General features: G+C 52.4%; 1 protein-coding gene across 5 annotated transcripts in view; it reads right to left on the bottom strand.

Moving 5' to 3' along the window:
- sema3b (sema domain, immunoglobulin domain (Ig), short basic domain, secreted, (semaphorin) 3B) overlaps positions 1 to 25,409 on the bottom strand; it is a 421,273-nt gene that overhangs the window by 67,820 nt on the left and 328,044 nt on the right. The window lies entirely within an intron of this gene.

The raw sequence follows: 25,409 nt of genomic DNA, 5'->3' as shown, positions 1-25,409 counted from the left end.
TCCCCCGTGACAAACAGCTGCTCAAACACGGTCACCAACATACCCCACATCCCTTTACTGTGCCCAAAGATCTATCAAACCAATTCCCGAGTACTGCACAGAAGGGGGCCAATTAGCTCAATATGCCTCTACCAATGCTTTGAAAGAGCCTATCCAATTAGTCGCACTTCCCTGCTCTTTCCCCATAGGCTGCTGTCCTTCCCCTTCAGCTGTACACCCCGAATTAGCTTTTGAAAAGTACCAATCAGCCTGCTTCCACCAGCATTTACAGCAACAGACACCTCCCCGATCCTAACAGCTCTCCGAGTAATCCAAGCTCTGCTCGTCTCCCCCGCTGGCCCTTTGGCCGATTATCTTTAGCCCATTGGCGGGAACATCTCACACACAACTGAGGCCTGAACTGCACTGAATCTGTTTCTCGACAGAATATGCACGTTGGTGCTATTCAAGCCCGAGAATTTATTCTTAGCCACGTTACAGGTGTGTCAGCACCTACTGTCCCTGCACTTTCAATGACAGTTTTAATCCTACTCTATACTTTGTTCCAATTTCCAAATCTCTTCCCGCATTAAGGCACACTTCCGTAGCTGGCCATTCCCAGAACAGGTTCCTAGGCTGTTGCAGGAGGTTATATCTTGAGGCGGCGCCGCTCCACATCAAGCGTGGCTAACCAGGCGGCTCTCTCGCTCTTACCGTCGGCCTGTGGCGTGTTTGGAAGGATTGCCAGGTTGAGGCACTCCATCTGTATGGCCGCGTTATGAACACACCTTCCTCGGCCAGCGAGTCCTGGAGTGGGAATCGAACCGGGAGGCGCTGGCTCAGAGGCAGGGACGCTACCCACTGCGCCACGAGACCGCCTCCATGCTTCGATAGAGATGGGGTGACTTGCATTTTCATAGATTTCATAGAATTTACAGTGCAGAAGGAGGCCATTCGGCCCATCGCGTCTGCAAGACACAAACCGGTTTTGTGACGGAACACTTCCTGCTTGCCACGACGGGCATTCGGGAAGCTCAGCAGCAGTTTGCCTAATCGGCAAACCACCCACCAACATAAACATCCAATCCCACCCTCCCGCCACTGGTTCATTATTGCTGCACCGGCCAAATCTCCTTCAAAAGCTCCTCTAAAACCTGCGACCTCGACCCACAAGTGGACAAGGGCATGGGAACACCACCATGTCCGAGTCTCCCCCCCCCCGCAAGTCACACGCCATCACCGTTCCTTCACTGTCGCTGGCTCAAAGTCCTGGAACTCCCTCCCTAACATCACTGTGGATCTACCTACGCCACATGGACTGCAGCGGTTCAAGAAGCCAACTCCCCCCCCACCTTCTCAAGGATGATTAGGGATGGGTAATAAATGCTGGCCTAGCCAGCAAAAACCTACATCTTGGTCAAAAGCAAAATAATTCCAAAGCTTTTTCGTTTGTGTTTATTACAAACCAATGACAAAGCTTTTTCCCAGGGTGGAAGAGCCAATTACTAGGGGGCATTGGTTTAAGGTGTGAGGGGCAAGGTTTAAAGGAGATGTACGAGGCAAGTTTTTTTACACAGAGGAGCCTGGAAATTGTTGCCGAGGGAGGTGGTGGAAGCAGGGACGATAGTGACGTTTAAGGGGCATCTTGAGAAATACGTGAATAGGATGGGAATAGAGGTCCCGGAAGGGTAGGGGGTTTTAGTTCAGATTGGCAGCATGGTCGGTGCAGGTTTGGAGGGCCGAAGGGCCTGTTCCTGTGCTGTACTTTTCTTTGTTCTTTGATGTCCAAAAAAGCTTGTGTCCCCTGAGTTTGTGTTTAAATACTATAGCTCTCTTCCTTCTCCCCCTCATGTGCACACACAAATGGCTAATAAACTTACAGTGTACACACTAAACCATTCTCACCCCGATGTAATTCAGTAAGAAAGGGTTAACAATGAAAACCACTTTTTTCCAGTTCTCATGGGGGAAAGAATGGTTGGAATCTCGGAACCCGATCCCCAAAACACATAAAAATCCAGGAAGTCCATGCGATAATAAACGGAATTTGACTGAAGTCAGCCAGAAGTCCCATTGATCATCATCATTACACGGTTTCAAAGTGTTACTGAAGTCAGTGAGTTAATGTGCTGAGTACACTGTTAGAATTGAAATTCAACCGCCGCAAGCTCCACGTCTGACCATGTCACCACTCACAACATAACCTGGAATTATATTTTTGGGAATTTTGCAGTCGTTATGGGCGAACGATGTTAATATCGGGGAATGGGGAGGGAAGGGAAGAGGGAACTCAGGGGCGAAACTCTCCCCCAACGGCGCGATGTCCGCTGACTGGCGCCAAAAATGGCGCCAGACGGGCATCGCGCCGGGCAAAAGGTGCGGAATGCTCCGCATCTTTGGGGGCCGAGCCCCAACATTGAGGGGCTCGGTCGACGCCGGAGGGATTTCCGCCCCGCCAGCTGGCGGAAATGGCGTTTGGTGCCCCGCCAGCTGGCGTGGAAATGCGGCGCATGCGCGGGAGCGTCAGCGGCCGCCGACAGTTTCCCGCGCCAGCGCAGTGGAGGGAGTCTGTTCCGCCTCCGCCATGGTGAAGGCCGTTGCGGAGGCGGAAGGGAAAGAGTGCCCCCACGGCACAGGCCCGCCCGCGGATCGGTGGGCCCCGATCGCGGGCCAGGCCACCGTGGGGGCACCCCCCGGGGTCAGATCGCCCCGCGCACCCCCCAGGACCCCAGAGCCCACCCACGCCGCCTGGTCCCGCCGGTAAATACCAGCTTTGATTTACGCCGGCGGGACAGGCAATTTCTGGGCGGGACTTCGGCCCATCCGGGCCGGAGAATTGAGCGGGGGGTCCCGCCAACCGGCGCGGCCCGATTCCCGCCCCCGCCCAATCTCCGGTACCGGAGACTTCGGCGGGGGCGGGGGCGGGATTCACGGCGGCCAACGGCCATTCTCCGACCCGGCGGGGGGTCGGAGAATGACGCCCCAGAGATCGATGGAGCGATTCTCCCCATCCGATTCCAAAATACTTTACAGTCCAATATTTATATGAGTCAGTGAGGTTTCTCTCCCTCTGCACCACAGGGCAATCTGACCAACACGCTGATATTTACTCCTGCCGAGTGCATGTGTGGCAGGTTGGGGTTGTATTCCCCACATTTAAGTCTTTGCCCACCCTCTGCTGCCCATCTTGAGGGCTCAATGTAAAGGGCCTCGTTTTTCTCTCTCCCCGGAGGCTGGCTGGCCGGCGGGTCATTCCCAATATTTTGCTTTTGCCGCCGTTTTGTTAGGCTCAGCGAATTTGTGTCCAGGTCCAGAGACACTTCGACACTTTCAGTTTTTGGTCGGACGCTGTCTGAGTTTGATGCTTTTGTTCTGTTGAAAATATGCTTCCCGTGATACCAATATGGCGACAGAGGCAGATGAAGAGGAGCTGAATAGCTCGTATGGAATGTAAACACCAGCGATCACCAAAGGGGCTGAATGCCTGTGGGTAATTTTAACTGACATGGCCGGGTGCAAATCCTATGGGATTGAATCGTGGAATTCACAGTACAGAAGGAGGCCATTCGGCGCATCGAGTCAGCACCGGCCCTTGGAAGGAGCACCCTACTTAAGCCCACACCTCCACCCTATCCCCGTAACCCCACCTCACCTTTTTGGACACTAAGGGGCAATTTAGCATGGCCAATCCAACTAACCTGCACATCTTTGGACTGTGGGAGGAAACCGGAGCACCCGGAAGAAACCCACAAGGTGCAGACTCCGCGCACACAGTGACCCAAGCCTGGTGTTGTGAAGCAACAGCGCTAACCACTGTGCTACCGTGCTGCCCCCAAAATTCAAATTTCGCCACCTGTCATGTTGGGATTCGAACCCAGAGACCTGGGTATCTGGATGACTGGTCCAGTGACGATGCCACTATTCCACCACCTCCCATGTGGTGGGAGTGCTGGGTTTACACCCAGTTCAATTTTACTCTTTAATAGTTCACTGGCACGAGAGCTAAACCTCAAGCATCAGCCTGGAGTCTCCAGCAATTGAAAATCACCCCCAGGACGCTGCTGTGTACAACCCTGGAGAAAAATCAATGGGGTATTAAAAAAGGGATTTCTTTTTTCCTCAGTCATTTTCTTTGATGTAAAATATTGAAAACGGGGTGGGGATTGGCAGGGTGGCTGACAGCAATAATTATGGGGGGTGGGGGCACGTTGGCATAGTGGTTAGCACCGCTGCCTCACAGCGCCAGGGACCCGGGTTCGATTCCTGACTTGGGTCACCGTCTGTGCGGAGTTTGCACGTTGTCCCCGTGTCTGCGGGGGTTTCCTCCGGGTGCTCCGGTTTCCCCCCACAGTCCAAAGACGTGCAGGTTAAGTGGATTGGCCATGATCAATTGCCTCTTAGTGTCCAAAGGTTAGGCGGGGAGAGGGCGGGGGAGTGGACCTGGGTAAGCTGCTCTTTCGGGGTTCGGTACAGACTCAATGGGCTGAGTGGCCTCGTTCTGCAATCTAGAGATTCCACGCTTTCCAATTGGTTTAGGAAGGCAGTACGTCACAAGAATGGATGGGTTGGCCGATTAATGGCTGGAGTGTGGAGGTCATGTGATGAAACCCTCAGGGGCCATGCTTAATCTGAGTTGGCAATACTGTTGACATCAATGGAGAATAAGATTTACAACTGGCAAATTTAGGTTATAATCACTCTCCACTGCCTAATTTTAGGTAATCTCAGTACACTCTGCTCCGAAACTGCCAGATTCCCGCTGGAAACACCATCAGGGGCTCGATGCGGAGATTGACTGAGAGGCCAGCTTATAGTCAGAAAATAAATGCAATACCCAAGGAAGACGTGCGATTTACAACAGTGTCAACCTTCCCAAATAGATGTATCCCCCATACGATACATCACAAAATAAGCCCATATAGGAAGTGCATGAAGTAAAGTTATTTCCGAAAGCTTTCTCCATGAATGGAAACCTTTGATACTTTGCACTTGGACCATGAGGTTGTTTTGGTGAAAAGCAGGATGGTTGGCATATTTCTGGAAACGGTCCAATGGCCAATTGTTATTGGAGGTCTTTGTAGAAGCTATAGCGCTCCTTCAGGCATGTCCAACCCTCAGGAACGAATGCTCGGCTTCACCTTCTTCTGGCACGTATTCCTTGGAATGTGAATGCGCCCCCATCCAGTTCCTCGCCTGCCTGAAACTGTTTTCTTTAAGAACCATGAATAGAAACTGGCAAACGTGCCATCAGGACAGTGGTCAGAATGGGGAACTCGCTGCCACAAGCAGCTGAGGCGATCAGCGTGGATACATTCATGGGGAAAGCAGTCACAAGGGGTGGGATTCTCCGACCCGCCCCCCCCCGCCGGGCCGGAGAATCACCAGGGGGCGGCTTGAATCCTGCCCCGCTGCCCCGGCACTGGCTGCCGGATTATCAGGCGTCGTTTTTTTGGCGGGGGGCGGGAATCACGCCGTGCCGGTCGGGGGTTGTTGGCAGCCCCCCCCCCCCCCCCCCCGCCCCGCGATGTGCTGAGTGGCCACCCGTTTTCGGCCAGTCGCGCCGGCATATATTACACCAGGTCCGTACCGGCGGGACCTGGCTCTGTGGGTGGCCTGCGGAGTCCTCGGGGGGGGGGGGGGGGGGGGGGGGGGGGGCGCAGGGGGATCTGGCCCCGGTTGCCTGGCCCGCGATTGGGGCCCACCGATCCGCGGGCGGGCCTGTGCCATGTGGGCACTCTTTCCCTCCGCGCCGGCCGGTGTAACAGTCCGCCATGGCCGGCGCGGAGAAGAACGCATGCGCTGGGATGACGCCAGTTCACGCTGGCGCTCCCGCGCATACGCCAATTTGTGGTGGTTGGCGCGGCGCCAAGCCCATCGCCGCCGTCTGGCGGGGCGCCAACCCCACTGGCGCCAGCCTAGCCCCTGAAGGTGCGGAGGTTTCCGCACCTTCCGGGCGGCCCGATGCCGGAGTGGTTCTCGCCACTCCTCGGCACCGGTATGGCCGCCCCACCGGGTAGGGGAGAATCCCGCCCAAGGGCTTACAGAATAGCAAGGCCAGCATTTGTTGCCCACCCCTAACTGCCCTTGAACCGAGTGGCTTGCTGGGCTATTCCAAAGGGCAGCTAAGAGTCAACCACATTGCTGTGGGTCTGGAGTCACATGTAGGCCAGGGGCATTGGTGAACCAGATGCGCTTTTACAACATTTGACGATAGTTATCGTGGTCAACATTACTGAGAATAGCTCTCAATTCTAGATTTTATCTTACCGTTAAAATAATTTAAATTCCAATACTTGCCGTGGCGGGATTGGAACCCGTGAACCCAGAGCCTGGGGCGTTGCATTACTGGTCGAGTGACAGTACCATGTCATGTGGCAGTACTTTTAAGACATGGATGTTTAAGCAATGTACCTTTAAGTAAACAGTGATGTCAGAGAGTGGGTGGGGCTGAGGTCAGGTCAGCCATTTTGCAGTTTAGTTTGGCAGGTTTTTAGTTTCAGTTTAAAAGCAGTGTGTGTGTGTCTGTGTGTTTCCAGAGAGCTGCAAGTTTTGAAAAGAGGTGGGTGTGTGTCTGTGTTTTGCAGTGAGCTGGATCTCTGCCATGAAAGACTATCTCTGGATCATTTGGGTGATTTAAAGTAAAGCCTGATGTGATTTTGTTTAAAGGTGTTAAGTCTCTTGGAAGTTTGAAGGAACATTTTAAGGAGTTATTTACTGTTGCAATATTTTCTGAGTTATCTTTGAAGGAAGAGGTGTCAAGAGATCCAATGTTTATTTAAGATGTTAAGTTGAGTTCATGGAATAAACAGTGTTTTGTGTTTAAAAACCCACGTGTACATAATTGTAATCCCACACCTAGGGAACAAGCCGCGTGCTCGGAAAAGCAACAAATACATTAAAGGGTGAGGTTGGTTGAACTCCATGATACAGTTTGGGGGTTCTGAAAACGCCACCCCCATAACAACCACTATTCCACCCCACCGGCCCCTAGTACGCTGCGAGGAGGCTTGCATGGAACCAAAAGACCAATATAGAGCAGTCAGGTGATTGCTTTTTTACTGGATATTCTGTGTAATTCCATGCACAAGGTTGCCATTGGTCACCACTCTGTTAACCTTGTTTCTGTTCAGTTGCATCAAAGCGTCGAGGATATCGGCTACGAGTGACAGGTTGAGACGACTTTGAGGTTAAGTGTTGTTCAGTAGGGGCAGCGACTTTCAAAAGGCAGCGGATATTAGCTCACGCCTCAGGTTCTTGAGCACCACTGGCTGGCACAAAGGCCTTGCCTGCCATCAGATCACCTTGCAGATTTGCTTGTGTGGATGTGGGCACAATGAGTGGCTGTATTTACAGTAAGTGGGCCTCCTGCCACTGATGTTAGGGTTTTTCTATAGGCCTCCGAAAAGTTCCAAAGATGTAGAGGAAAGGATTGCAAAGATGATTCTGGATAGCACGGTAGCATTGTGGGCAGCATGGTAGCATTGTGGATAGCACAATTGCTTTACAGCTCCAGCATCCCAGGTTCGATTCCGGCTTGGGTCACTGTCTGTGCGGAGTCTGCACATCCTCCCCGTGTGTGCGTGGATTTCCTCCGGGTGCTCTGGTTTCCTCCCACAGCCCAAAGATGTGTAGGTTAGGTGGATTGGCCATGATAAATTGCCCTTAGTGTACAAAATTGCCCTTAGTGTTGGGTGGGGTTACTGGGTTATGGGGATAGGTTGGAGGCGTTGACCTTGGGTAGGGTGCTCTTTCCAAGAACCGGTGCAGACTCGACGGGCCGAATGGCCTCCTTCTGCACTGTAAATTCTGAGATAAGGAACGAAAGTAACAGGGTAGTTGTTATGAGGGACTTTAACTTTCCAAATATTGACTGGAAACGCCATAGTTCGAGTACTTTAGATGGGTCCGTTTTTGTCCAATGTGTGCAGGAGGGTTTCCTGACACAGTATGGAGATAGGCCAACAAGAGGCAAGGCCATATTGGATTTGGTACTGGGTAATGAACCAGGACAGGTGTTAGATTTGGAGGTAGGTGAGCACTTTGGTGATAGTGATCACAATTCGATTACGTTGACTTTAGTGATGAAAAGGGATAGGTATATACCGCAGGGCAAGAGTTATATCTGGGGGAAAGGCAATTATGATGCGATGAGGCAAGACTTGGGATGCATCGGATGGAAAGGAAAACTGCAGGGGATGGGCACAATGGAAATGTGGAGCTTGTTCAAGGAACAGCTACTGCGTGTCCTTGATAAGTATGCACCTGTCAGGCAGTGGTCGAGCAAGGGAACCGTGGTTTACGAAAGCAGTCAAAATACTTGTCAAGAGGAAGAAGGAGGCTTATGTACAGATGAGACATGAAGGTTCAGTTAGGGCGCTCGAGAGTTACAAGTTAGCTAGGAAGGACCTAAAGAGAGAGCTAAGAAGAGCGAGGAGGGGACATGAGAAGTCTTTGGCAGGTAGGATCAAGGATAACCCTAAAGCTTTCTATAGATATGTCAGGAATAAACAAATGACTAGGGTAAGAGTAGGGCCAGTCAAGAACAGTAGTGGGAAGTTGTGCTTGAAGTCCAAGGAGATAGGAGAGGTGCTAAATGAAATGTTTTCGTCATATTCACACAGGCAAAAGACAATATTGTCGAGGAGAATACTGAGATTCAGGCAACTAGACTAGAAGGGCTTGAGGTTCATAAGGAGGAGGTGTTAGCAATTCTGGAAAGTATGAAAGTAGACAAGTCCCCTGGGCCGGATGGGATTTATCCTAGGATTCTCTGGGAAGCTAGGGAGGAGATTGCTGAGCCTTTGGCTTTGAGTCATCTTTGTCAACAGGAATAGTGCCAGAAGACTGGAGGATAGCAAATGTTGTCCCCTTGTTCAAAAAGGGGAGTAGAGACAACCCAGGTAACTATAGACCAGTGAGCTTTACTTCTGTTGTGGGCAAAATCTTGGAAAGGTTTATAAGAGATAGGACGTATAATCATCTGGAAAGGAATAATTTGATTAGAGATAGTCAACACGGTTTTGTGAAGGGTAGGTCGTGCCTCACAAACCTTATTGAGTTCTTTGAGAAGGTGACCAAACAGATGGATGAGGGTAAAGCAGTTGATGTGGTGTATATGGATTTCAGTAAAGCGTTTGATAAGGTTCCCCACGGTAGGCTACTGCAGAAAATACAGAGGCATGGGATTCAGGGTGATTTAGCAGTTTGTATCAGAAATTGTCTAGCTGGAAGAAGACAAAGGGTGGTGGTTGATGGGAAATATTCAGACTGGAGTCCAGTTACTAGTGGTGTACCACAAGGATCTGTTTTGGGGCCACTGCTGTTTGTCATTTTTATAAATGACCTGGAGGAGGGCGTAGAAGGATGGGTGAGTAAATTTGCAGATGACACTAAAGTCGGTGGAGTTGTGGACAGTGTGGAAGGATATTACAAGTTACAGAGGGACATAGATAAGCTGCAGCGCTGGGCTGAGAGGTGGCAAATGGAGTTTAATGCAGAAAAGTGTGAGGTGATTAATTTTGGAAGGAATAACAGGAACACAGAGTACTGGGCTAATGGTAAGATTCTTGGCAGTGTGGATGAGCAGAGAGATCTCGGTGTCCATGTACATAGATCCCTGAAAGTTGCCACCCAGGTTGAGAGGGTTGTTAAGAAGGCGTACGGTGTGTTAGCTTTTATTGGTAGAGGGATTGAGTTTCGGAGCCATGAGGTCATGTTGCAGCTGTACAAAACTCTGGTGCGGCCGCATTTGGAGTATTGCATGCAATTCTGGTCGCCGCATTATAGGAAGGATGTGGAAGCATTGGAAAGGGTGCAGAGGAGATTTACCAGAATGCTGCCTGGTATGGAGGAAAGATCTTATGAGGAAAGGCTGAGGGACTTGAGGCTGTTTTCATTAGAGAGAAGAAGGTGAAGAGGTGACTTAATTGAGGCATACGAGATGATCAGAGGATTGGATAGGGTGGACAGTGAGAGCCTTTTTCCTTGGATGGTGATGTCTAGCACGAGGGGACATAGCTTTAAATTGAGGGGAGATAGATATAAGACAGATGTCAGAGGTAGGTTCTTTACTCAGAGAGTAGTAAGGGCGTGGAATGCCCTGCCTGCAACAGTAGTGGACTCGCCAACACTAAGGGCATTCAAATTGTCATTGAATAGACATATGGACGATAAGGGAATAGTGGAGATGGGCTTTAGAGTGGTTTCACAGGTTGGCGCAACATCGAGAGCCGAAGGGCCTGTACTGCGCTGTAATGTTCTATGTTCTATGATGCGATGATATTATAAGACCGTGAGACATAGGAGCAGAAGTAGGCCGCTCGGCTCATCGAGTCGGCTCCGCCATTCGATCGTGGCTGATATTTTTCTCATCCCATTCTCCTGCCTTCTGCCCCTAACCCCTTATTAATCAAGAACCTGGCTATCTCTGTCTTAAAGACACTCAGTGATTTGGATTCCTCAGCCTTCTGCGGCAAAGAGTTCCACAGATTCACCACCCTCTGGCTGAAGAAATTCCTCCTCATCTGTTGCAACCCTCACGAGACCTCACGAGGAGGGACTGATTAGCCTCCCCGTGAGCCTCGCGGGCAGCAATGGCAGCACTGTGGTTAGCACTACGGCGTCACAGCGCCAGGGTCCCAGGTTCGGTTCCCGGCTTGGGTCACTGTCTGCGCGGAGTCTGCACGTTCTCCCCGTATCTGCGTCAGTTTCCTCCGGGTGTTCCGGTTTCCTCCCACAAGACCCGAAAGACATTCTGAATTCTCTCCCAGTGTACCCGAATAGGTGCCGCAATGTGGCGATTAGGGGATTTTCAAAATATCCTTCGTTGCAGTGTGAGCCTACTTGTGAGGTAATTGATTCAATATAAAAGCCGGGTCCAGATAGGAGCCTAGGAGAACGGTCCTGGCTGGGACCTGGATTGTGACCAGTAAATAGTTTACTTTCACAAGAAATCGTATTCCGACTCCTCTGTGACTACTAAATCATCTCAGTTTTAAAGGATCATCCCTTCAGTGTGAGGCTTTGCCATCGGGTTCAAGTCTCTCCTACTAGTGGAAACATCTTCTCCACGTCCTCCCTATCTAGGCCTCTCAGTGTTCTGTAAGTTGCAACATAAAAGCACGATGGTGCTGGAGTGTGGCGACTCTCTTGCGAGGTCTCTCACACAGATCCTCTTGTGTGGCGACTCTCTGCGAGGTTTCTCACACAGATCCTCTTCCTACATGTCTTATAACCATACTAACCTTTTAAAACTTAACGCGAACACACCTTTCTCTTTTATGTCCCCTTGCAGGTCTGAAGATCCTCCGACGTCCGTGGGCTGGCTCGGATGCACCATAGAAAGCATCCTATTTGGCTGCATCACAGCCTGCTTTTGGCAACTGCTCGGCCCAAGACCGTAAGAAACTACAGAGAACCGCCTAGTCCATCACGTGAACCCGCCTCCCATCCATTGACTCTGTCTACTCTTCCCGCTGCCTTGGGAAAGACTATAATCAAAGACCCCTCCCACCCGGCTTACTCACTCTTCCAACTTCTTCCATCGGGCAGGAGATACAAAAGTCTGAGAACATGCACGAACAGACTCAAAAACAGCTTCTTCCCCACTGTTACCAGACTCCTGAATGACCCTCGTACGAACTGATCTGATCTCTTCACACATCTTGTTTACTGATACTCCGTATGCTTCACCCAATGCCTGTGTCTATGTATTTACATTGTGTATTTAATGATACCCTATGTCTTTTTTCATGCACGGAGTGATCTGTCTGGGCTGTAGGCAGAACAATACTTTTCACTGTACCTCAATACTCGTGACAATAAATTAATCCAAATAAGGGGCGTCATTCTCTGACCCCCCGCCGGGTTGGAGAATCGCCGGGGGCTGCCGTGAATCCCGCCCCCGCTGGTTGCCGAAGTCTCCGGTACCGGATATTCGGCGGGGGCGGGAATCGGGCCGCGCCGGTTGGCGGGCCCCCCCCCCGCTCAATTCTCCGGCCCGGATGGGCCGAAGTCCCGCCGATAAATTGCCTGTCCCGCCGGCGTGGATTAAACCACCTTTTGAACGGCGGGACAAGGCGGCGTGGGCGGGCTCCGGGGTCCTGGGGGGGGGGGGGCGCGGGGCGATCTGGCCCCGGGGGGTGCCCCCACAGTGGCCTGGCCCACGACCGGGGCCCACCGATCCGCGGGCGGGCCTATGCCGTGGGGGCACTCTATCCCTTCCGCCTCCACCACGGTCTCCACCATGGCGGAGGCGGAAGAGACTCCATCCACTGCGCATGCGTGGGAAACTGTCAGCGGCCGCTGACGCTCCCGCGCATGCGCCGCCCGAGATGTCATTTCCGCGCCAGCTGGCGGGGCAACAAAGGCCGTTTCCGCCAGCTGGCGGGGCGGAAATTCCTCCGGCGTCGGCCTAGCCCCTCAATGTTGGGGCTCGGCCCCCAAAGGTGCAGAGCATTCCGCACCTTTGGGGCGGCGCGATGCCCGTCTGATTGGCACCGTTTTGGGCGCCAGTCGGCGGACATCGCGCCGTTTCAGGAGAATTTCGCCCAAGATCCCTCCTCGTCATTTATTGGGATATTATTACTCCGATCTCTGCTGAGACGGTAAGAGAGATGTAACAACAGTTGGTCAACCATTACTCTGCAAAGGAGAGAGACAGCGGAGTTCTCCGTCGAGAATTCTACTGCCGGCAGGGGAGCGCCGGCAAACGCGGTTAGCAGGCCGGAGAATCCCGCCCAGAATCCTTTAGCACTAACCATCTCAGGCAGCACTTTGAGTCACTTGCTGACTGACTTTAAACCACGGTCTGTGTGAATGATGTTAATGATATGTTAATTATATTGTAAAGATACACACGTGAAGGGCACCATTTAATTAAGTACCTCGAGCACTTATAACAAGAGGCTGCTGAGATGCAGGTCAGGGTGGGGGGGTAGGACACTGGGTAGGATGCGGGGTAAGACACAGGGTAGGACGCGGGGTAGGATGTGGGGTAGGACGCGGCGTAGGACACGGGGTAGGACGTGGGGTAGGACGTGGGGTAGAACATGGGATAGGACACTGGGTAAGAAGCGGGGTAGGATGTGGGGTAAGACACAGGGTAGGACGCGGGGTAGGACGCAGGGTAGGACGTGGGGTAGAACACTGGATAGGATACGGGGTAGGACACAGGGTAAGACGCAGGGTAGGACTCGGGGTAGGACGTGGGGTAAGAAACAGGGTAGGACGCGGGGTAGGATGTGGGGTAAGACACAGGGTAGGACGCGGGGTAGGACACAGGGTAGGACGTGGGGTAAGAAACAGGGTAGGACATGGGGTAGGACGCGGGGTAGGACGCGGGGTAGGACGCGGGGTAGGACGCGGGGTAGGACGCGGGGTAGGACACGGGGTAGGATGTGGGGTAGGACACAGGATAGGATGCAGGGTAGGACACGGGGTAGGATGTGGGGTAAGACACAGGGTAGGACACAGGGTAGGATGTGGGGTAGGACACGGGGTAGGACACGGGGTAGGACACAGGGTAGGACGCGGGGTAGGACGCGGAGTAGGACGCGGGGTAGGACGCGGGGTAGGACACGGGGTAGGACACAGGGTAGGACACAGGGTAGGACGCGGGGTAGGACGCGGGGTAGGACGCGGGGTAGGACACTGGGTAGGACGCGGGGTAGGACGCGGGGTAGGACACAGGGTAGGACGTGGGGCAGGATGTGGGGTAGGACACAGGGTAGGACGCGGGGTAGGACACAGGGTAGGACACGGGGTAGGACGCGGGGTAGGACACGGGGTAGGACGCGGGGTAGGACACGGGGTAGGACACGGGGTAGGACACAGGGTAGGACGCGGGGTAGGACGCGGGGTAGGACGCAGGGCAGGATGTGGGGTAGGACGCGGGGTAGGACACAGGGCAGGATGTGGGGTAGGACGCGGGGTAGGACACAGGGTAGGACGTGGGGCAGGATGTGGGGTAGGACGCAGGGCAGGATGTGGGGTAGGACGCGGGGTAGGACACAGGGTAGGACGTGGGGCAGGATGTGGGGTAGGACACAGGGTAGGACGCAGGGTAGGACGCGGGGTAGGACGCGGGGTAGGACGCAGGGCAGGATGTGGGGTAGGACATGGGGTAGGACACAGGGTAGGACGCGGGGTAGGACACAGGGTAGGACGCGGGGTAGGACACGGGGTAGGACGCGGGGTAGGACACGGGGTAGGACGTGGGGTAGGACGCGGGGTAGGACACAGGATAGGATGCAGGGTAGGACACGGGGTAGGACACAGGGTAGGACGCGGGGTAGGACACAGGGTAGGACGCGGGGTAGCACACAGGGTAGGACGCGGGGTAGGACGCGGGGTAGGACGCGCGGTAGGACGCGGGGTAGGACACAGGATAGGATGCGGGGTAGGACACAGGATAGGATGCAGGGTAGGACGCGGGGTAGGACACAGGATAGGACACGGGGTAGGACGCAGCGTAGGACGCAGGGTAGGACACAGGGTAGGACACAGGGTAGGACACAGGGTAGGACACAGGGTAGGACGCGGGGTAGGACGCGGGGTAGGACACAGGATAGGATGCAGGGTAGGACACGGGGTAGGACACAGGGTAGGACGCAGGGTAGGACACAGGGTAGGACGCGGGGTAGGACGCGGGGTAGGACACAGGATAGGATGCAGGGTAGGACACGGGGTAGGACGCAGGGCAGGATGTGGGGTAGGACGCGGGGTAGGACACAGGGTAGGACGTGGGGCAGGATGTGGGGTAGGACACAGGGTAGGACGCAGGGTAGGACGCGGGGTAGGACACAGGGTAGGACGTGGGGCAGGATGTGGGGTAGGACACAGGGTAGGACGCAGGGTAGGACGCGGGGTAGGACGCGGGGTAGGACGCAGGGCAGGATGTGGGGTAGGACATGGGGTAGGACACAGGGTAGGACGCGGGGTAGGACACAGGGTAGGACGCGGGGTAGGACACAGGATAGGACACGGGGTAGGACACAGGGTAGGACGCGGGGTAGGACACAGGGTAGGACACGGGGTAGGACGCGGGGTAGGACACGGGGTAGGACGCGGGGTAGGACACGGGGTAGGACACGGGGTAGGACACAGGGTAGGACGCGGGGTAGGACACAGGATAGGATGCAGGGTAGGACACGGGGTAGGACGCGGGGTAGGACACAGGGTAGGACGCGGGGTAGGACGCGGGGTAGGACGCGGGGTAGGACGCGGGGTAGGACACGGGGTAGGACACAGGGTAGGACGCGGGGTAGGACGCGGGGTAGGACACAGGGTAGGACGCGGGGTAGCACACAGGGTAGGACGCGGGGTAGGACACGGGGTAGGACACAGGGTAGGACGCGGGGTAGGACACAGGATAGGATGCAGGGTAGGACACGGGGTAGGACACAGGGTAGGACGCGGGGTAGGACACAGGATAGGACACGGGGTAGGACGCAGCGTAGGACGCGGGGTAGGACACAGGGTAGGATGCAGGGTAGGACACAGGGTAGGACGCGGGGTAGGACGCGGGGTAGGACACAGGATAGGATGCAGGGTAGGACACGGGGTAGGACACAGGGCAGGACGCGGGGTAGGACACAGGGTAGGACGCGGGGTAGGACACAGGATAGGACACGGGGTAGGACACAGGGTAGGACGCGGGGTAGGACACAGGGTAGGACACAGGGTAGGACGCGGGGTAGGACACAGGGTAGGACGCAGGGTAGGACACAGGGTAGGACGCGGGGTAGGACGCGGGGTAGGACGCGGGGTAGGACACAGGGTAGGACGCGGGGTAGGACACAGGGTAGGACGCGGGGTAGGACGCGGGGTAGGACGCGGGGTAGGACACGGGGTAGGACGCTGGGTAAGACACAGGGTAGGACGCAGGATAGGACGCGGGGTAGGATGTGGGGTAGGACACGGGGTAAGACACGGGGTAAGACACAGGGTAGGACGCGGGGTAGGACACGGGGTAGGACGTGGGGTAAGACACAGGGTAGGACGCGGGGTAGGACGTGGGGTAGGACGCAGGGTAGGACGTGGGGTAAGACACAGGGTAAGACACAGGGTAGGACGCGGACATGTGTAATGCTGTATTCTGGAAATAAGTCCATTATCACCGTTTAGTTTCTTCATCCACTGGCTTGGGTTTGATGTAACAGTCTGTGCCCTCAAGGACAGGCACAAGATCCCTCAGTACTGCTTCCAAGATGACCATGAACGTTCTCCCCAGCTAACATTTATTCCAATTCCATAAACAGAACACCTTAATCATTACCTCATTGTTCTTTTTGGGGGCTTGCTGTGTGCAAGCTGATTGCCACAGTTCCTACAACAGTGACAACTCTTGAAAAAGTACCTCATTGGTTGTAGAGACGCTTTCAGGTGTGCCTTCAGCTGTTCCGGGCTTAAACCTTGGAGTTGCTCCCCTAAACATCTCCACCTTGTTACCCCTCTCTCCTCCTTTAAGATGCGCCTTAGAACTGTGTATTGGTCACCTCTCTGGGCATCTGCTTATGTGACACTGTTAAATTTGATTTGATAATGGATCCTGTGAAATACCTTGAGACTTTGACTAATTTGAAAGTCCAAAGATGTGCAGGTTAGGTGGATTGACCATGTTAAATTGCCCGTAGGCATCTAAAAGATTAGGTGGTGTTACTGGGATAGGGTGGAGGCGTGGGCTTAAGTAGGGTGCTCTTTCCAAGGACCGGTGCAGACTCAATGGGCTGAATGGCCTCCTTCTGCACTGTAAATTCTATGGTTCTATGAAAGATGTCATTTAAATACAAATGGCTCTTGTTGAGGAAGGGCGGACAGGTTTTCCACTGTAGTCAGGAACATTCCGCCCCCTCAACCAATACCATCGTGAACAGATTATCGAGTCATTCTTCACATTGCTCTGTCCTCAGATGAGTTCTACGCGACTGCACCATTATCCCATTCACACGGTACGACACACAGCTTTTTTTTCTATTTCTATAAGAGCACGTATATTTCGTGAAATCCCAGTTGCCGAGTTTATGGAATTCCTACCCAGTCATTCACAAAGCAATGATGCCCTAGAGGTGCTATGGAAAGCGCATAAATACCCAACAGCACTCATAGGTTATTGGGTCACTCCTCACAGATGGGAGGGATTCTGAGCGCCATCAGCACTTCTCAAGTATCTGCTGCTCCACCCTTTACACTTCAGATAGATCAAATTTTATGGCAGGCAATTTTATGATGGAAAATATGTTTGCACATTGCAAGCTGTTGGAGTCATTTAATCCCCATGTACAGTGGCCACTGTCAATACTAATTAATCTCAGACCCAGTGGCTTCCATTCCTAGTCGCCCTGCCTTGACCCCAGGATGAGAGAGCAGGCCTCAGGTTTCGTTTTAAGGTTATTCGTTAAACGCCAACCTTTAGCATCCTCCAGATTTATCACTTCTCCCTGACTACCATAGAAGCAGTCTCCAGGAATATTCAGAGCTGAGGGGTTGATATAAGGGATGGGAGGGAGAGTGGTCCGTGAAATAATGCTGAACCAGATTGTGTCTGCTGTTTTAACTGAAGGGTCTTCAGCTTACCATCTGTGTGACTGAGCAGCGGAATATTCAAGGCAGCTACGAGCCACATGATTTCTGGAGAAGACATTCCATTCGGAAGGTTGGTGCAGGCTCGATGGGCTGAATGGCCTCCTTCGGCACTGTGGTGTTTCTATGGAAACAAAGTATCTATGCAACAAAGTAGCGAACCAGGCTGTGATGCGCTTCCTCTGTGATGTGCTTTGTCTGGGCCTCCTTCAGCCCCACAACCCTCCCAGGACTCTGCGGTCCTCCAGTTCTGCCGTCTTCAGCATTCCCCAATTTGTAACCACTCCACCACAGGCAGAGACAGGCTTTCAGCTCCCTGGGCCCCAGCTGTGGAATTATGTCTGTAAATATCTGCCTCCTTACAACCTGCCTCCTTGACCAAGCTTTGGGTCACCTACTTCTGCCTGCTAACGTTCTTGGGAAGGTGTTAAAGGCGTGGGACGAATGCCAATTGTAGGTGCTTTTGACCATCCTGGGAGTGTAAACACACGCGCAATATTAATGCAAATACGTCTCTTCAAGAACATTTGAGGAGAGGGTGAGCTCTGTGCCTGTACCCGCAGACTGGAGGGCCAATTGACGAGAGCGGTCTGGAGCCACTCTGCGGCCGGTGAGACCAGCAGTGAGCCAGCATGCGCGTCTGGCCGCTGTGTGTTGAAAGTTTGCGGTGAACTCAGAGCGAGAATCCTTGTGGCCTCTCTGCCCCTTTCATCCCTTTCGATTTGTAAAAAAATATACCAGAATGCTCCCAAGTGCTGACATTGTGGAGACATCCTCCCTGTGGGGCCCACACCCCTGCCTGGGGTGAAATACTCCCTCTATTTGATTGTTCCCTTCAGCCAACTTTATAGAAATATAATTGAGAAGAATTTGGTGCTGAGCCTATGTTCCTGTTACATGGTGCGAAGTACAATACACCATCTATAAATTAAAGCGAACCGCACCCAGCACAGCAGTGCCTATCGCTCATAAAACTGTTTTAAATGTCTGATCGAGTTTCACTCTGATCTGCAGGCAGTTCTCAACTTCATGCACTCTCCATCTCGATCAAGAGCAGTCACGATCAGCAGGTTCAATTAATCACGTTGGATTGCCAGGTCGAGGCAGGTTATAAACCCCAGCTCATGCTGAGCAGGTATTTTTCCGTTCCTTCCTGACGCGAAGGAGAAGTTCCTTCAAACACACAGAGGCTGTATTCTCCGCAGCCCCGTGCCGAAATCGCGGCCGGCGCGGGGGCGGAGAATCCACTTTCGCGCCGTAATCGGGCCCGGCGCCGGTCCGGCCATTCTCCGGGCCCCGAAAATCGGTGTGGCCGCTGCGCGGCCGGGAGCCCATTGTCCGAGGCCCGCCCAGCGATACTGCCTTCCCGACCAGCCGAATTCCCGACGGCGTGGAACTAACCACCTATTGCCGGTCGGGATGTCGGCGTGGCTGCTGCGGTCTAAGTCCGCGGCCACCCTGGTCAGGGGGCAGGGGGATCGGACACCGGGGGGGGGGGGGGCCTTATAAGCGACCGGGGATTAGATCTGCGGGGTTAGATGCTCGGGCACGCGGCCGATTGGGGGGGGGGGGGAGGGGCGCGGGGGTCTCATTTCTCGGTGTGACTCCACGGTCCGAGTCCGCCATGGAGCACGGCGCGACTGCTGGACGCCGCCGCCGTACGCATGCACGGACTCAGAAGCGGAAGTGGGAGGCCCGTATCCGCAGCTAAAGCTGCGAGATTTACTCCGGGTCCCTACTCGCCCCCTGCAGGGCATTGAATTAGGTCAACTTTTTTATCGGAATTTCGGGAGTAAAACTTCACTGTTTTTACGCTGGTGTGTGGACATAGTCTCATTTTGGGAGAATCCAGCTCCTTATCTATCAGCAACATAAGGAGAAGCATGCTGTTCAGTATGGACTGATGAACAATGATGGGTAAGCACCTCAGTGCGAGGCACTCTGTCCTCTGAAGTCCCAAAAGACGTGCTTGCTAGGTGAATTGGACATTCTGAATTCTACCTCAGTGTACCGGAGTGTGGCGACAAGGGGATTTTCACAGCAGCTTCATTGCAGTGTTAATGACACTAACAAAGATTTTCTTCCAGCAGAGAGAGAAGCAGAGTTAACGTTTCAAGGCCGGAGGGCTCCTCCTCAGAACTGAAGAGAGAAATGTCCAGTGCTTAATATTGTTGAAGTAAGTACAAATAATTTGTGGTCAGCACGGTAGCGCAAGTGACCAGCACTGTGGCTTCACAGCGCCAGGGTCCCAGGTTCGATTCCCCGCTGGGTCACTGTCTGTGCGGAGTCTGCACGTTCTCCCCGTGTCTGCGTGGGTTTCCTCCGGGTGCTCCGGTTTCCTCCCACAGTCCAAAGATGTGCAGGTTAGGTGGATTGGCCATGGTAGATTGCCCTTAGTGACCAAAAAGGTTAGGGGGGGGTTATTGGGTTACGGGGATAGGGTGGAAGTGAGGGCTTAAGTGGGCCGAATGGCCTTGTTCTGCACTGTATATTCTAAAAAAAAATAATAATAATAATAGTCGCTTATTGTCACAAGTAGGCTTCAATGAAGTTACTGTGAAAAGCCCCTAGGCGCCACGTTCTGGCACCTGTTCGGGGAGGCCGGTACGGGAATTGAACCCGCACTGCTGGCATTGTTCTGCATTACAAGCCAGTGCTTAGCCCATTGTGCTAAACCAGCCCCTACAAGCAGCATAATCAGTATCCACCCATCACATTTCTACCTCTCTTCAACTCTGAAGAAGAGTCGTAAAGATGCGAAACATTGAGCGAAACCTTCCGGTCCTGCCCTCCCACCACGGAATCATCGCAGGCAGGATGGAGAATTCGAAGGACTAGCAAAAAGTCCGTTGACCTCGGGCGGGAGTTTCCGGACCTGGGGTGGGTGAGACGGGAAATTCATGCCCATTAACTCTCAGGTTTCTCCAGCATTTGGAGTGGCGGTTTTTACTTCACCCGCCACTCCTATCTGCAAAAGTGAATTCCAAAGCTAACAACTCTCTAAGAGAGGAAAAACCTCTTTGTCCCGGTCTACTGGTTCCTCAACTCAAACTTTAAAGAATTTAAGGTTGGCAATTCTATTGCGAGGGTGCAAATCAGCCTCCCTCCAAGGCAAGGTTTCCTCTGGCAGCTCTGAATAACAATCTGGAAAACTTACTTTCATACAAAGAACACGCTGAATGGTTTTGCTGCCCACTGCTGCACATTGGAAATTGTGACTCTGTCCTTCACCCTCTTCACTGACTGTGATCGTGGGCAGTACTGAGGGAGTGACGCATTGTCAGAGGTGCCGTCTCTCAATGGGACTATAAATTAAGGTCCACTCTTCCCTCTCAGGTGGATGTGAATGATCCCATAACTCCACATGAAAACTAAGATAGTGAGATCTGCCTAGTTCCCTGTCCAATATTTATACTTCAACCAAAAATCACTAAAATGGAGGTTCTCTGCTTATTGCCACATTGTTTGCTGTGGGTGTTTGCTTTGTGCAAATTGGTTGTTGCATTTCCGACATGACAATCGTGGCTGCAGGACATCTGAAAATCAGTGTAGCAATACAAGCTCTCTCTTTCTTTAAACTTTTCCCGACAATAACCAAACGCACAAACTTGTCTGCCTCTGAATTTTCTTCCCCCTACAGCTAATCGCAATAGAAAGGTCAATTTGGAGAAGTAAGAAACTCTACACTGTAATTAGGCTGGTTAAAGATGGTTACCTGCGGCTAATTGGTGGTGTACTGTAGCTATCATCTGCTCGTGGAAAGTACTGTGCAATTAACCTAGCTGAGAACAAGCTTGACCTGTTGAACAAGCGCATCTCCCAATCAATCCAAAATGTGCTTCGATACAACTGCCATCTGTTAGCCTGAGTTACAGTGAATTAACAAGCAGTAGCTTTTAGGGCAGCACGGTGGCACAGTGGTTAGCACTTCAGTCTCACGGCGCCGAGGTCCCAGGTTCAATCCCAGCTCTGGGTCACTGTCCGTGTGGAGTTTGCACATTCCCCCCCGTGTTTGCGTGGGTTTCGCCCCCACAACCCAAAGATGTGCAGGCTAGGTGGATTGAACAAGCTAAATTGCCCCTTAATTGGAAAAAATGAATTGGGTACTCTAAATTTTTTTTAAAAACAAGCAGTAGCTTTAAAACGTAGCAGGATGCTGACGCTGCAACCTCTCTTTGGCATTTAAATGCATTAATCCAGAGTTAGCCTCAAAACGCAGCACACTGCTTAACTCTCATATCCCAGATACGTCGCGGGCCATACTTTAGCTGGGGAGGCATTCAGGAGATCTGCTCCCTCTTGGTGGGCAAGAGCATTAGTCAGCCCAGATTACTCTCACAGCTTGTGGGCAGCACGGTAGCATCGTGGTTAGCACAGTTGCTTCACAGCTCCAGGGTCCCAGGTACGATTCCTGGCTTGAGTCACTGTCTGTGCGGAGTCTGCATGTTCTCCCCGTGCCTGCGTGGGTTTCCTCCGGGTGCTCTGGTTTCCTCCCACAGTCCAAAGATGTGCAAGGTTAGGTGGATTGGCCATGGTAAATTGCCCTTAGGTTAGCTGGGGTTACTGGGTTACGGGGATAGTGTGGAGGTGTGGGCTTAAGTGGGGTGCTCTTTCCAAGAGTCGGTGCAGACTCGATGGGCTGAATGGCCTTCTTCTGCACTGTAAAATCTATGACCTCTCTGAGATGATATTCTTTCAAAGTAGGGAGAGAAGAGATTCTGTAGCATAGAATTGGGGTAGCCATCTTGGGTTTGAAGGTATTCCTGCAGGTACCATGGCATGGCTCCAACCTCCAGTCAAACAAACTTTTATCCTCATCGCCGATATTTTGAAAGTTAATAAAGTGGACAAAAAGAAGAGAAAATGTCACGATTTTCTTGTTTCCTGCCCCCTCTGATTTTCCGCCTGGGCTGGTCGCAGAAGTGTTTTTGGTAGATGATCCTGACACAGCACTGTATAGGATATACGATACTGAAACAGGCCACCTGGCCCACCCAGTCCTTGCTGGAGGATTTTAAAATTAATTTATCAGATGTGGGCATTGATAGCTGGGGCCCAATCCTAATTGCCTTTTGAGGCCTTAGCTTGTTCGGCCATTTTAGGGGGCGTGTTTAAGAGTCAACCACATTGCAGCGGATCTGGAGTCACATGTACGCCACACTAGGCAAGGGCGGCAGATTTCCATCCCTAAACCAAATAGGATTTTACAATAATCATTTCATTTTTATTGAATTCAAATTTCACCATCTGCCGTGGTGAGATTCGAACCAGGGTCCCCAGAGCAGCACCCTGGGCCTCTAGTCCAGAAACACTATGCTCCACTCAAACCTCCTCCCATCTTTCTTTACCTAAAGCCTTCATTTTAGCCCTTAATCTCCTTCTCCCTCGTATGCCTGTCACGATTCCTCAAAACACATCAATTCGATTCACTTCGCCCACCCCCAGTGGTACTGAGCACCACATTCTCACCACTGTCTGGGAAAAGATGCTTCTTCTGAATTGCTGATTGAGAGAATTCGTTCTTAGAGATTCCAGGGATGGTTGAGAGGAAATTTGACCAGGGTGTTCAAACCACGAGAGTCTGGAGAAGTTGTCACCTTAAGCGAAGGTGTCCCTAACCAGAGAACAAGTACCATAGAATCATAGAATTTACAGTGCAGAAGGAGGCCATTCAGTCCATCGGGTCTGCACCGGCTATTTGAAAGAGCACCCTAACCAAGCCCACACCACCACCCTATCCCCAGAACCCAGTAACCCCACCCAACACTAAGGGCAATTTTGAACACTAAGGGCAATTGAGCATGGCCAATCCACCTAACCTGCACATCTTTGAACAGTGGGAGGAAACCGGAGCACCCGGAGGAAACCCACGCACACACGGGGAGAACGTGCAGACTCCGCACAGACAGTGACCCAAGCCAGGAATCGAACCTGGGACGCTGGAGCTGTGAAGCAATTGTGCTAACCACTATGCTACCGTGCTGCCCTAAGTAAGTACAAGGTAATTGGCAAAACAACCAATGACCATGCGAGGAATAACCTTTTTATGCACCTGGAATAATGTGCTGCCTGAGAGTGTGGGAGAGGCAGTTTCCATTGTGGCTTTCAAAAGGAAACAGAAGATTATTGAAGAGGCCGTGCAGGTTTACAGGGACAGGGCAGGTTTAATAATAATATAATAATCATAATCGCTTATTGTCACAAGTAGGCTTCAATTAAGTTACTGTGAAAAGCCCCTAGTCGCCACATTCCGGCGCCTGTTCAGGGAGGGGGCAGTTTTACAGGGAAAGGGCAGGAGGAAAGGAAAATCCCAAGGCTTTTTACACGTCCATAAAAAGCAAGAGGGTAGCCAGGGAAAGAGTTGGCCCACTGAAGGACAGGCAAAGGGAATCTATGTGTGGAGCCAGAGGAAATGGGCGAGGTACTAAATGAATACTTTGCATCAGTATTCACCAAAGTGAAGGAATTGGTGGATGTTGAATCTGGAGAAGGGTGTGTAAATAGCCTGGGTAACATTGAGATCCAAAATGACCAGGTGTTGGGCGTCTTGAAAAATATTAAGATAGATAAGTCCCCAGGGCCTGATGGAATCTACCCCAGAATACTGAAGGAGGCTAGAGAGGAAATTGCTGAGGCCTTGACAGAAATCTTTGGATCCTCACTGTCTTCAGGTGATGTCCCAGAGGATTGGAGAATAGCCAATGTTGTTCCTTTGTTTAAGAAGGGTAGCAAGAGGTGCTTAAGGATTTTATGGAGCAGATGGGAGGGGTGGACCCGTGGAGATTCAGTAGACCTAGGAGTAAGGAGTTCTCGTTTTTCTCCTATGTCCATAAAGTCTATTCACGCATAGACTTTTTTGTGTTGGGTAGGGCATTGATCCCGAGGGTGAGGGGAACGGAATATACGGCTATAGCCATTTCGGATCATGCCCCACACTGGGTAGACTTGGAGATGGGGAGGAAACAAGAGGGCGCCCACCCTGGAGAATGGACATGGGACTAATGGCGGATGAGGGGGTGTGCCTAAGGGTGAGGGGATGCATTGAAAAGTACTTGGAACTCAATGACAATGGGGAGGTTCAGGTGGGAGTGGTCTGGGAGGCGTTGAAGGCGGTGGTTAGGGGGAAGCTGATATCAATAAGGACACATAAAGGGAAGCAGGAGAGTAAGGAACGGGAGCGGTTGCTGCAAGAACTTTTGAGGGTGGATAGACAATATGCGGAAGCACCGGAGGAGGGACTGTACAGGGAAAGGCAAAGGCTGCATGTGGAATTTGACTTGCTGACTACAGGCACTGCAGAGGCACAATGGAGGAAGGCGCAGGGTGTACAGTATGAATATGGAGAGAAGGCGAGCAGATTGCTGGCACACCAATTGAGGAAAAGGGGAGCAGCGAGGGAAATAGGGGGGGTGAGGGACGAGGAAGGAGAGACGGAGCGGGGAGCGGAGAGAGTGAACGAAGTGTTCAAGACATTTTATAAAAAATTGTATGAAGCTCAACCCCCGGATGGGAGGGAGAGAATGATGGATTTTTTGGATCGGCTGGAAATTCCCAAGGTGGAAGAGCAGGAAAGGGTGGGACTGGGAGCACAGATCACGGTAGAAGAAGTGGTGAAAGGAATTAGGAACATGCAGACGGGAAAGGCCCCGGGACCGGACGGATTCCCAGTTGAATTTTACAGAAAATATTTGGACTTGCTCGCCCCGCTACTGACGAGGACCTTTAACGAGGTAAAGGAAAGGGGACAACTGCCCCCGACTATGTCAGAAGCAACGATATCGCTTCTCTTAAAGAAGGAAAAGGATCCGCTACAATGCGGGTCCTACAGACCAATTTCCCTCCTCAATGTG

Source organism: Scyliorhinus torazame, chromosome 13, assembly GCF_047496885.1.
Source record: "Scyliorhinus torazame isolate Kashiwa2021f chromosome 13, sScyTor2.1, whole genome shotgun sequence".
Lineage (NCBI taxonomy): Eukaryota > Metazoa > Chordata > Chondrichthyes > Carcharhiniformes > Scyliorhinidae > Scyliorhinus > Scyliorhinus torazame.
This window is presented reverse-complemented; position numbering and strand designations above follow the sequence as displayed.